We start from the raw sequence: 13,908 nt of genomic DNA, 5'->3' as shown, positions 1-13,908 counted from the left end.
CCAGCCCTTGCAAAAAATCACATTTCTCTAAATAACATATTTGGTTTAATTGAATTAATGTTACATGAATTTTGATTTTTTCCAGAGGGAATATACATATGTTATCAGAGTCCAATGTTCTCTGACCAGGTTCTGTTAGATATTCCACACAAGGAAGGTTTAAGGTTTTAACACCAGATTTACTTATTTGTAGATACCTGATGCTTCACTCGATTTAGTAGAGTGACAACAGCAATATAGTGAAATCACAACATAAGCACTATATAGCAATTGTAATATGCAGTTAGATCGCAATATAAACATGATTCCCATTACCAATCTCTGTATACTCACTATCAAGACACTGGGCAGCCTCAGTCACTGGGAATGTATACATAGATTCAAGCCTGTTGCTCTCTACAAAATTGATTTTCTTGGTCACTCAGTTTTTTCTTATTCAGGTTCAGCTGTGACATGCATACATTTCTCCTATGCTGGTCTGGCTCAGTCAGGAAGACATTCACAGCTTTTCTTGATTAATTCAGGGAAGGATGTTTACACAATCAAATGATCCACCCAAATTCTAAACAGACAGCTGATGCATTTATCTAAAGCAGTGTTTCTTTGGCTACACTCCGGTCCCCTTTGTGTTGAAATAAGTTAATCTTTCTTTACAGCAGCTGTAATCACTCCCCATATTCTACCTTGAACTTCACATATGCATCATCTCTGCTCATCTCTGAGACTTCTTACATGGTGCGGTTGGGGTTTTTTGATCAGTCATATCTGTATATAGCTGTGTTTCTGTGAGTAATTTTATTACTTTCTTGGGAACAATGTTGATAATGTGTTTTCCAGCCATGATACTTAGGCTTGATGTGCACGTGAAAAGCTTTTGTCTTAGTATTCATACTTCAGTTTCCCAGTCATACAGTTTTTACATGTAATATAAATAATTTTGACAGGATTTTGAGAATATGAATATCAGAGATTTATAGAATTAAGTAGTACTGTTGAAGAGTGTGAACACTGTAAGTGTAGAACTAACAATGAATTGGACATTACTGTTATTCAGGTGAAGAAAATACGGCCTCAGAGAGGGACCTTATTGCTCTCTACAACTACCTGAAAGGAGATTGTAGACAGGTGGGTACAGGTCTCTTCTCCCAGATAGTAAGTGACAGGGCAAGAAAAAATGGCCTCAAGTAGCACCAGGGGATGTTTAGATTGGATATTAGGAAAAATTTCTTCACTGACAGGGTTGTCAAGCATTGGAATAGGCTGCCAGAGGAGGTGGTGGAATCACCATCACTGGAGGTGTTTAAAAAGTGTGTAGATGCAGTGCTTAGGGACATGGTTTAGTGGTGGGCCTGGCAGTGTTAGGCTTACGGTTGGACTTGATGCTCTTAAAGGTCTTTTCTAACCTAAATGATTCTATGATTCTAAGACTCAGCTTGGAGAAATGAATGTAATTTATTGCCATTTAGTAACAGAATAGGATAGTGAGAAATAAATATAAAACTAAAAGCACTTTTCTTGCAGTTCTCTTCCTTCCCAGGCTCAACTCCTGACTCTTCTACCTCTTACCCTACCAAGTGGCACAGGGGGACAGGGCATGTGGGTCGCAGTCAGTTCATAAGGTGTTGTCTCTACTGCTCCTACCTCCTTACATTGTTCCTCTGTTCCAGCGTGGGGTCCCTCCCTTTACAGTCCTTCACAAACTGCTCTAATGTGAGTCCCTCCCACAAGCTTCATGAACTGCTCCAGCATGGATCCTTTCCATGGGTACAGTCCTTCAGGAACTGACTGCTCCAGCGGGGGTTCCCTGTAAAGTCACAGGTCCTGCCAGAAAACATGCTCCAGCGTGGGCTCCTTTTCATGGGGTCACAGGCCTTGCCAGGAGCCTGCTCCAGTGTGGGGTCTCCCCAGGCTACAGCTTCCTTCAGGGCATATCCACCTGCTCCAGTGTGGGGTCTTCCACAAGCTGAAGGGTGGATATCTTTACTACCATGGACATCCATGGGCTGCAGGGGAACAACCTGCTTCACCATGGTCTTCACCATGGGCTGCAGGGGAATCTCTTAACTGCTCAGAGAACTGTATGACATAGATGCATGTCAAAATCCTGTGAGCCTAAATTTTAATTGTACCAGATATCAACTTACACCAGATAAAGTATGTCTTGACTGAGGTCATCCAATGTTGTTCATTTCTTATATCTACAGGAATAAAAAAAAAAGCTCTGTTAAAATTTCTAACTCTGGAGAATAGATTGAAATGCACACTTTTTCATATAGAGTAGTAAAAAGTTCTTTTATGTTGCAGTTTAATTTTGGTGCAAGTAAAATATGATGATATTTCACTGCATTTTCAAATGAAGAGTTATTTAAAATAGGATATTGTAGTGTTAAATTATATATTTTCTTGCTAGTTTTGAGAACAAACAAAGAACTAATGAAAACCTAAAGGCTATTCTCATCATAAAAGCCATTCTCATCAGCTAAAGAATAGCTATATATTTTATAGAAAATTGTCAGGACCAAGTTATACCACTGATTCCTGATGCCAAGGGGCTGTTTGGACTGTTAGAGACTAAAAATCTAAAAAAAAAATGTATATGCTTTGAATTCTATTGGGGTTCATCAGCCCAACAGCTTAAAAATATATGTTGTCCAAATTATGCATTGCCTATTTATAGACATAAAATATTTCATTGGGCCAACAAATAAGGTTTGAAATAATAGACAAACTTTTAGTTACTTGAAAAAGTTACTATGTTTGTGAAGGTTGTTAAGGAGACAATTCAGGCTAGGTATCTAAAGGGCAAAAATCCTATAGGTATGTTCCAAAATTAGTTTTGAAAAAATTGTTTTGATGGTTTGTGTACTCAGATTTTCTGAGCAGAATTTTTCTGAGCAGAAATGGAGAACACCTGTTGACTTTTCTGCTGTTTTTGTGTACCTGCAGTCATACAGCAGATTCCACTGCAGGAAATCTCCAGCACTGCTGTTGTTTTGTAGAGGAATCTAGTTTTTGTGTGAATTTGATACAGTATTATGTTAGCATGCTACAAAGCATACTGTAATTTTTTCACTTAATATTGGAAAATTCTGAGCATTCAGATTCCTCAAAGTTTTACTAATATTAATAAATTAGATCTATAAAATCACTAAGTGTTTATTGCTTTAAGTGCATATGTAGATGATTGCTTTGATTTTGATCATTGTAGTAATTCCAGTGCAACATGCTTTGTGAACTTACTAAAACACTTTACTGACCCAGAAATTACCTAAGTTTTTTGGTCATTCACCAGCCTTTGGTTTTTGCTGCAATAAACATATCTGCCATCCTGACTTGACATTTCTGCTTTTGGTTAAACAGGAGGATTTTCTGCAGTTGCACTAGTGAGTTAGCCAATAATGTCATGTCTTTTCTTCAAAATCTGTGTTTTACCTCCCATGTCAGGACAACCTAGCACTGCTGCAGATAGGTAGCTAAACTGATCTGTAATAACATTCTTCCCAGAGCCCAAGGACTGAAGAAATATTTTGCATTAATCATAGAATTTTTATAAACAAGGAAGTTAAATAGGTTACAGGTGGCTTTTGTGCTTCATTTGGGTGCCTTCTGTAACAACCAGTTACTGTGACTCATTTATTATATCTTTCAGTCCATATTCAAATACACTTCCTAAATGTAGCATAGTGCTAAAAGCCACAAGTGCTTCAATAAATCTTCAAATTGTTCATGGAATTAAATACTATTCAGTTTGGAGAAAGAGAGAAATCTTTTATACATAGTCTCCATCCATTCAGTTACACGAAGAAAAGGTTTTTCACATGCTGCACACTTCACATAGATTTCTTCAGGGTGGTTGTTTTCTTGCTTTACTTGTTAAGATAGATAGTGATTATAGATAAGAATTGGGTATATTAAACTTTTGTTTTATATAATCTTATCTTCTTTTGTACTCATTATAAAAAATTAAGATTTGCTTCTCCCCCTCTGCATTTTTTTTTCAAAGTCTATTCCATCATATTGAGTGTAGGTATCAGGGTTTCAGTAGTGTGGGTTTCAGGGGTGGCCTCTGCGGGAGGCGGTCTGGGGCTGCCCCATGCTAGACACAGCCAGTTCCAGCCTGCTTCAAAATGGACCCACCACAGGGCATGGCTAAGCACATTAGCCAAGATGAAGGCACTGCTGGGGAAGCATATTTAGGGAAAGTCAGAAAGCAATTAACAGGCAGAAGAGGATGGGAAAAAAGAAAAAAGAGTGAGAAACAGCAGAAGAAACACCACATTCAGAGGAGGAGGAAGGGGTACTCCATGATACCAGAGCAGATATGCCCCATGCAGTCTATGGAAGAGACCAAGTCTATGCTGCAGTCCATTGAGGACCCCTTGCTGGAGCAGCTGGATATTCTTGAAGGAAATGTGGCCCAGGAAAAGCACATACTGGAGAGGAAAGATGTGAGAAAAAAGGAGCAGCAGAGAGAAACTTCTGTGTGCTGATCATACCACTCCCCTTCACCCCCAGGCTCCCTGCACTATTCAGAGGGAGGTAGGGGAGTCTGGAGTGAAGGAGCAAAGTTAAGCCTGGGAAATGGTGGAAGAAAGGTGTTGGTTTAATATTTGTCTTTCTCTTTCTCTTTCTTACTGCCTGAATCTATTTTAATCACTAGTAAACCAATTTTGCCCAAGTTGAGACTTTTAAACCTAAAACGGTAATTAGTAAGTAATCTCCCTGCTTTTCCCTCAACTGACAGATTTCTTATCCTATTTTCCCTCCCTCTCCTGCTGAGGAGGGGTAGTGAGTGTGTGTCTGGGTGGGAAATTGACTGCTAGCCTAACCTAACCCACCACATCCAAAGACATGATATTAACAAGACAGATAATCAGTGATTGAGGAATCCATGTGGGAATTGGAACTCATAAAATCTGTCAAGTTTAAAAATAAGGAAATTTGAAAAAAATATTCTGTTTCTTAAAGATCTTCTGTGATAGATATCTATAATGTTCTATGCTATTGTAAGAGATGAAGCTGTACCTGATGGTAGATTAAGAATGCTTGGATATTCCTACCAATGTATTGGTTCTGAGTAATAAACTTCCCTGTGACCGCTGGGCTCACTTATGCATTTTGTATTAAGCAAGATTATTTTCTAATAATAAAGAAAGTCGCTATGTTTCACTTTTTTTTTTTTTTCCCCTTTCCTTTTTTTGCCCTGGAGTATGGATGGCAGGGATTAAAAGCAAAGGAAATATTCATTTTCTATAGTCAGCATCTACAAAACACTTCATGTATCACTATAAACCTCGTTGTTTAGGTAGACAGCATAAGTAATTTTCCAGATGTTTAGTGTTTCTTTATTACCCACTCTTATGTTTTCCACAGGTTTTAGTGACATCGTGAGTCTGCCATTGACAAGCACGTAATTTGGAAAATTTCACTTTGGCATTTTAAGGTCATATATCCTTTTCATGTGTTCAGAGGAAAGTATACATGAAAACAACACATTAACAAATTAGGAATACTTCTACTAGATTTTTTTTAATATATAGTTAATAATTTTTACTATATCTCCATTACCACAGAGTAAGCAAACATGCTGGCCTGCATACTTGCCTGCTTCCCTCTCTCTCTTTTACTCATTCCCTTCCTCCTACAATTCTTCCCTTTTTTCCTTCTTTCCACATAATTGAGGACAAATCCATGTTAGTTTATTCAGAATGCACATAATGTATGAGAGCAAAGGCAGCTTCTTTACCTTGGGTTTATGCAGAATACCGGAACATTGTCTAAAGGAGAGGTCATTTATATTTCATATTTTAACATAATGCAAAATAATATATTGACATTTATAAAAGTAGCATTTAGGCTGAATGTAAAGAATAATTACATGGTCAAGACAACCTTTTGTAGGAGGAACAACTGCCTAAGGTGAAAGGCTCAATACCTAGTTAAATTGAAATCTTATTTACAATGTGGTATTAAATGAAGGAATTTATACTAAATAGTTACTAAAGCCATAAATACCTGAAAGCTCTATCATTCATGATCACTGTAAAATATATATAGAATATTTTTTATTATTATAATAGAGGTTGTGATTTTTGTCATAAGCCCCTAAAATAATGGGTTTAACACCCCCAAAAAAGATAAGAGAGACAATACTTAAGGAGACGGTTAACCTTACATATAAATCATCTTACTCACAAATAAAACAAAATAAGTTGTATCAGATGAAAAGAAACATAGGGGTTTTTAGAGCATCTTCCAGTGTACTTATTTTTACTATTTTTTGGTCATATAATTATGTTTTCAGGGTTTGAAAAATATGAAATTCAGGTTTTGAAAAATAAGTAGAAATAAGGTTTGATTTTGCTTTCTGAAAAAGTAATTGCTTTTAACAGTTCTCAAGGTTTTTATAAATAATGCAGCTGTCTTCAACTGTAATGCAAACAGATTGAAAGACTATTGCTGTATACTACAATTATTATGCATTAAACTAATATTACTGTGCCACTTAGCAACTGTTATTTAGTAATTTATATTTTAATATAATTAAAACCAGGTCTGTGCCTTGTTAACTGCCCTTCAGGTATTTGTGGGCCATTTTTAGACCATGCCTTAGCCTTCTCTATACAACACTGAAGAAGACCAGCTCCCTCAATGTCTGTTTGTATTGTCTGCCTTGGTAGCCTTCTCCAGTTTCTCCACACTCCTTTTGTTCAGGAGGACCCAAAACTGCATACAGTATTCCAGGTGCAGCCTCACCAGGCCTGAGCATAATGGAATAATAACTTTAATTCTGCTGATCATACTTCCCCTAATGTAGCATAGCAGGGCAAGATTTCCTTCATTTGAGATAAAAGCACAATGCTCTCATATTCATACAAGAGGCTCATGTTCAGCCTGGTCTCTGCTGTGTCTCCCTTGCCCTTTCCACCAGGACAGCTGTTCAGCCAGGTACTTCCTGGACTCATCTGCTGGTATGTGGCTGTATTTCCTCTCAGGTGCAGATCTTTGCATGACATTTCTATTGGCCCACAGCTCATATTTATGACAGTGTCTGGAATGAGGGTCTACTATGTGGAATATTAAACCTCTCCTTTCACTCACATTGCTTATTGTTCTCAATTTTGCTGAGGGTTCATTCTGTCTCCTCGTGCTCATGAAGATGAGGTAGTTGCTATCTATTGCCTGTCTATGGGTAACAAAGCCATTGATTATTAACATTTGATGCTCCAAACTCAAGGTCTTTCTCTAAAATTCCTAATGTTAGAGTGGATTGAGGGCCAAGTCCACTGTATAGAGACACTGTAAATTCCTGATCTGAAATAAATTTCTTGATATTTTTAGCACAATGCCTAATAAATGTCCCTGACCTACAGATAATACCTGCTCTTCCTTTGTACAGTTATGAGGAAGGGTATTTGTATGGACATCAAAGCAGAATGAAAAAGGCCTACCAGAAGTACTGACAAAGGACTGCAGACCTGGAAGGAAGTATGACCTACAAACTCGTGTTGACCAGAAGTCTGTGAGGTAATCAGAAGATAAGGCTCTGGATCATGCGTGTCTGCAGAAAAGGTCACTGATTTTAAGATTCAGTCTGACCTTATGATCCTTATTAACATTATCTTTCATCTTTGCCACAATGTTTATGCTGTTTCATTGGCCTTTTTTATTTTTGTCCAGTTTTAGGCTATGGAAAGAGTAGCTACTGCTTGTTATATCCATGAAAACCAAAACCAATGCAATAAATACTGTTTGTTTCCCCCAGGCATGCCTGGAAAATGAGAATCCTCCTCTTACAGTGCCCTGCTCATCTATCTGTTTAAAGCCATGAAGCTACAAGAGATAAGAACAGTTAGATGTTAACATTTCTCGTACATTCCACACAGCAATCTCTCCTTGGAATTTAAGATTCATTTTCTTCACAGCACTTAGAAATATCTTTTTTAAAACTGCTGAAAAATAGGCCAATTTGTCTGAAAGACAGAAGAGAGGAACAGAGGGTTCTTTGGAAATCTGAACATCAGTACATAGTGAAAACTACAATAAACTCTTGGGAGAAATAGATTCATCTGCTCTTAGTTCTTATGTGCTGAAATAATAGAAATGACATCTAGTGTCTGACATATGTTCCAGACGCTGTCCAGGAAGATATTAATGAGCACAAAACAAAACGTTCATTATCTCTTGAACTTGCAGTAGGTCTACTAGGTTAGTCAATCTTTTTCATAACAGCCAGTGTGCTGTTGTGTTTTGAATTTGTAACAAAACCAGTGTTGACAGTACACAAGTTTTTTAGCTATTGCTGAAATGTGCTTACACAGCATCAAAGACTTTCTGTTTCTCACTCTACTGCACCAGTAAGTAGGCTGAGGGTGTGCAAGAGGATGTGAAGGGAACAGAGCCAGGACAGCTGACCCCAACTGACCAAAGGGATATCCCATGCCATATGACATCATGCTCAGCAGTAAAAGCTCAGAAGGAAGGAAGCATGTTTGTGATTATGGCATTTGTGTCCATTATGGATGCTGAAGCCTTGCTTTCCACGAAGCAGTTGGACATCTGCCTGTTGCTAGGAGTGAATTAATTCCTTTTTTGATATGCTTCGTATGTGAAACTTTGCTTCACTTATTAAGCTGTCTTTATCTCAACCCATAAGTTTTCAGCTCTTGCTTTTCCAGTTTTCGCCCCCATACCACTGCTGGAAGATTGAGTGACTGACTGGGTTGGGGCTTAGCCTCTGGCCAGGGTCAGCCCACCACAGTGGTTCAGGAAGATATTTTCTTTGAAATGTGTTGTATTTAAATGCATTTAATTAAGCATATTATAATAACACAAAAGAAAAAAAACCTATACTGTAGATTAGGATAGATGAAATATCTAGTTCTATAACATTTTGTTTGATGTAGTATTCAGTGGAAGCAGTGGTAAAGAAACTTTCTAAGAATTTTTGAAAACAAACTTTAATATATCCAATATAAAATGTAAGTACTTTAAGGTATATATTTCAGGGTTGAAATTAAGGAGTATATAAAATGATTATACCTGGTTTTAACAGGTATTTATATTCACTGTTTATTAATTTTATTATTTTTAACTGAAAGTTGGCTATTTTCTTTTTATAATCCCAGTTAACTCATTACAGTTCCTTAACTGATGTGCATGCTTTTCTGTAATTTTTTCATATCATTTAACGTATTTTTATTTTGTTCTCTTCTTCTATCCATTCTATTTTCTATCCCTATTTTTAAAAATCTGATTCCCAACATTAATTTTTCTTTCTGTGTCATTAACCTTTATATTTAAATCCTAACTACTAGTAGTTAACAAAACCATGAGAGTCCAAAATAAGCATTGAATTGTCAATGAGGAGCTTCAGGCACTGAAAATTAAATCAACATAGGATCAAAAGCAAAAATGTGTAACAACTTAAGGTAATGTGAAAAGAACAAATTAGTCATAATGATGTTATTAAATATTCTTTCTGGATTAATACTATAGCAATAGTAAGGAAAGATATAATATGAAGCAACGTGTGCAACTACAGCACCTACATACTAGAATATGAAATGGATTACGTGGTGGATTATGAGACATCATGGGGATGGTCAGATGTCTTTACATAAGCAAGAAGCACGTTTCTTGTAGAGGGCCGTTGTGTAACCCATTGTTCTTCAAATGTGCTGTGTAGTCAGAGCTGAAAGATTAACATCCCAATGTCCCTAATGCTGAAACCAGAAACCATTGCCTCAGAGAAGTTAACACTTGCCAAACTTTGTAAAATGTCATCAACAGTATCCTTCTGTCCCTCTAACTGCTAAGGCTTTATTTACATATTTACTAATTTAATTTGAAAATTACATATTTGGGTTTGGGTGGCTGGAGTTCTTTACCTTCTGTTTAGTGCGTTAAGATGTAACAGGAACAAGTTTTCAACCTTTTCTCATGAACTCCAGAACTATTAGTTTCTAGTTCCAATAAAGATAAAATTCTTATGAACTGAGACCATTATTTGGTCTACCTACTGGTTTTACCCCCTGATTGCCCAGAGGAAATTAAATCACAGATTACTGAGATCCATCCTGTGTGCCCAAGGGTACTTCTAAATACCCCACTTCTTCTGCCTGTCCTCCCCACTGCTGCTTCTCATCTATGAGAAAACTGCTTCTGTACATATGTAAATGTGAGTATGTATGGGTGTGTACATGTACCTATACACATACACAGATACATACATATAAGCCGATTTCAGCTTCTATCTTGATACAGAGATCTCTGGGTAGTCCAAATAACATTTAAGATAGTATTTGTCTGTGTAATCTTTTTGTATCCTCTGGTTTCCACATCTGAAGATAATTACTTGTGCCTCTTTAAAATAACACTTTAGAGAGATTGTTCACTTATTCTCTTGCCCTGGTTTAGGCTGGGATAGAGTTAATTTTCTTCTTAGTAGCTGGTGAAGTGCTGTGTTTTGGATTTAAGATAAAGCCTAACAAGATGACACTTAGCTATCATTGCAGGGGTGAAGAAGAGTTATGAGACAGTTCTGCCATGACAAAGCTGAGGAGTTAAGTAATACTATGAAACTGAAGTTCAGGAGGGATTCACCTCAAGATTAAGACAGCTCAAATCATGTTTCTATTGTAGGAGTCTACAAATGAGCAAGATGGCTAAACTTCCATTGTAGCCAAAGGTGGACAGTACATTTGCCAAGATGTAGATATTTTTAAATGTCATCTGGCGCTCCTAAAGTCATCCTGCCTGGCCTCCAGCTGCTTCTCTAGAAGGCGGGTTTTCCCTGCATCATCTTTCTTATTTACCTGTGCCCTGCAGTTTCTTGAATATTTTGTAGCATCTCAAATGGTGCCAGATGGCCATGTTTAAGCAAATGGACTGAGCCCTGAGTCTCTACTTCAGCATGTCGAACCACTCCCTAAATTCCTTTGCATGAACAAAATCTTAAGGGCTTTTTCTGTCTTTTGCTGGTTTACTGTTCTGCAGGAAGCAGTTTAAAATCAATGCAATTATTAACATTAGTATTTCTTCTGCTTTTAACTGTATCAGTGAATGCTCTATACTGAAAAAGTCAACAGTTATTTTTCTGTTTTCCTATTGGCCTTAAAGCTACCTACCTAAAGATTATATAACTGTACCAATTGTAACAAAGTAGGAGGGTATCAGCTGCACTGATGTTTCTTCAGAGGCACAAGGATGATATTTCTTTGGCAGAAAATTTGAAAATAGGCAAGCTCCTTTTTCAATTCAGAGATTTCTAAATGAGTTTAGGTGTTTTGCTTCATGTCATGGCTGGAAAATTGTCAATATGTATAATATAGGATACATAAATAATCTTATAAGGTGAAAATTTCACTAATAGCAGCTATAAATATTTTAAAAGAAAAATAGGAAACAAAACCAAATTGAAGTCACTGATTTCATAGCATTAATATATTACTTCAAAACATGTCACATAAACAAAGAAACGACACTGGTTTATGATGTTCTACCAGTGAAAAATATGTGTTGTCTTTTTTTTAGTATTAACACTAGATATACATTGAAAAGATAGCCTGTGTTTTTATGACTGCAGACTCAATACCTTCCTGTTGTCCCGCTCTGCTGGCAAACCAACAGACCATTTCTGTTATAAATCACTCTAAACCAATTTAATATTAGTGCAGCTACAATATAAAAGGCTCTATTAATGCTTTTCATGTCATCAGACATCTTTGCCACCAGCAGGCTTACAAGGCTGGATTACTAATTTGAACGTAGAGACTGTCAGGACAATGATAAATGAAGCCCCCTGTTACAGTGAATGACGTTATTAAACCAACCAAATTATGACTTCTAAAGTTAGTGGAAATATTTTAAATATACTTATGAACACGCATAAGAGGAAATCATTGAAAATAGATTGGTAAAACATTTTATCTTAAATTTGTATCTAAGAAAGAATATGTATCCAGTAAGCAATAGAGATATCACATGAAATGAATAATTATAAATACAATATATTTAAAATCATTGTTGAAGCAGTCTGTGGCATGCTTCTAATGTGGAAACTGAGGAAAAATATGCAGTAGTGTGTGCAAAAAAGGTTTTCTTATTAAAGGAGTGTAAGTGTGGCTGTGGCTTGTTAGAGAGTGGGAGAAAGCTAAATGGTGAATTAAATTAATGGAGAATTAAGGTAACAAATCATGTCTCTGAAAAGTGAATAAATGAAAGAGCAACCATAACAGATAAACATTTTGTAACTATTACTGAGGCACATTTTAACAGGCAAGTTAGAAATTATTTTCTATGTATAATTTTTTGTTTGTTTTAACACAAGATCTTTTTTTGTCAGGATTTGCTTTTGGTTTTGGTGGAAGTTTCTTTGATTTTTTTTTTTAATTTATTTTAAAATTTTTGTTGTTGCTATTGTTTCTTTAGTTGGTTTTGTTTGTTTTTTGGCTTTGTTTTTTTAACATGGTCCAGACACTTGTCACAACTGGCCTAATGAAAGCACCCTTTGGTAACTCTTTGGGCTTAAGCAGGTTATTAAGGAACTCTGGCCTTAAGCAGTCCAGAGACAGCACTGTCAGACTTACTGATACAGCTATACCAATCCTATAAAATTTAAATAACACCTTTTCCAGTGGCTTTTGGTTGTGTCAAAATGGCCACATAGTCATGTTTCCTGTACATTTGCCATGACTATTTCAATAATCAAAAAAATAATCTTACATCCACATCTCCTTTTCAGTAAGTCGCTCATAATATATTCTTCAGCAACATGTACTTAATAGAATAAAATCTGTAATTGTTACTGCATATCATGAAGTATTAAGAAGTTTGGATATTTTACAGAGAGGCTTAAAGGGAGGTCAAGCTTTGCAACATCTCACAAGTGCTTTGTATGACAGAATATCTATTAGACTTGGTAATACGTAAAATCATTTAGTAGGAAATAGGTAAAAGTAAAATACAGAGCTAGAACTTTTAAACGTCATCGGTAGTATCAATCTGTTAGAAATTTTCTCTTTTACTTTTTTATTTATAATACAAAATAATCCAGAATCACAAAGACTTGGTAGCATGTGGGCCATTAATTACGTATTAATCTCATTTAGTTTAGAAGCACTAAAGTAGGGAGCCTTAGTGCCTTATGTTCCTTCTGCAGTCAGTGAAAATCCAGAATACAGGTGTGGGATATCTCAGCAAGATATTTACTATCAGGTGGAATCATTCTCCTTAAAGGGGCTTTTGCAGTCAGTAATTAGATTCACTTCAAACATGATTGAAAAAATAGTATAAATGGGAATTAGGCATTCACGATTATGACCTTGTCATGAATATTATTTTATACTACAAATAACTCCTCTAATTAGAAGCAATATGAATTTTATTTAGCCTGATATTAATAATGCAGTATGTCTTCCTTCTTGTTGAATGCCTAAGGGAGAATTTGGGGTTTGAAGACACAAAAAGTGAATGCAATTGAGCTCACTTGGCAATAAAATTGTGAGGCCTCACATACCAGTGCGTTAATTTAAAGTTCTGAGGCAGCTTGCTCCAGGGCCAAGTATGAAGTACAAAAATTCATAGGTAAAACAATTTCAAAGTGTAAAAGTTTTGTTTTTCTTTCCTTGAATGAGATAATGGGGGAGGAAAAAAGTCCTCATAAAATGAAATTAGTTCAATGACAACTTTTCCTGATAAATATTTTGTATGATAGCAATATGCAATGCATTTCAAGTGGTGAAGTTAAAATAACAGCAATTTCAAACCCCCTCAGTTACTCAATAATTTGTGAGGTTATTTATGTTACGTTGCTTAAAATTAATGTAATAGCAAACATTTATATACTTTACTATTACCATGTATTTTTTTTGTTTGTTTAATGTTATAATGAGAAAAAATATATGA

At 36.1% G+C, this 13,908-nt stretch overlaps 1 long non-coding RNA gene across 1 annotated transcript in view; it reads left to right on the top strand.

The window, feature by feature from the left end:
* The window catches only part of LOC308058928, a 32,280-nt gene that overhangs the window by 15,442 nt on the left and 2,930 nt on the right, over positions 1-13,908 (top strand). Inside the window, exon 1 of the long non-coding RNA XR_013926057.1 lies at positions 1-13,908. This exon is cut by the window's left edge and continues 15,442 nt beyond it. This is a non-coding gene — a long non-coding RNA (uncharacterized lncRNA).

The sequence above is a fragment of the Falco punctatus genome (genome assembly GCF_963210335.1).
Source record: "Falco punctatus genome assembly, chromosome: 2".
Taxonomy (NCBI): domain Eukaryota; kingdom Metazoa; phylum Chordata; class Aves; order Falconiformes; family Falconidae; genus Falco; species Falco punctatus.
Note: the sequence above shows the minus strand (reverse complement) of the source record. Positions and strands in the feature narration are given on the sequence as shown.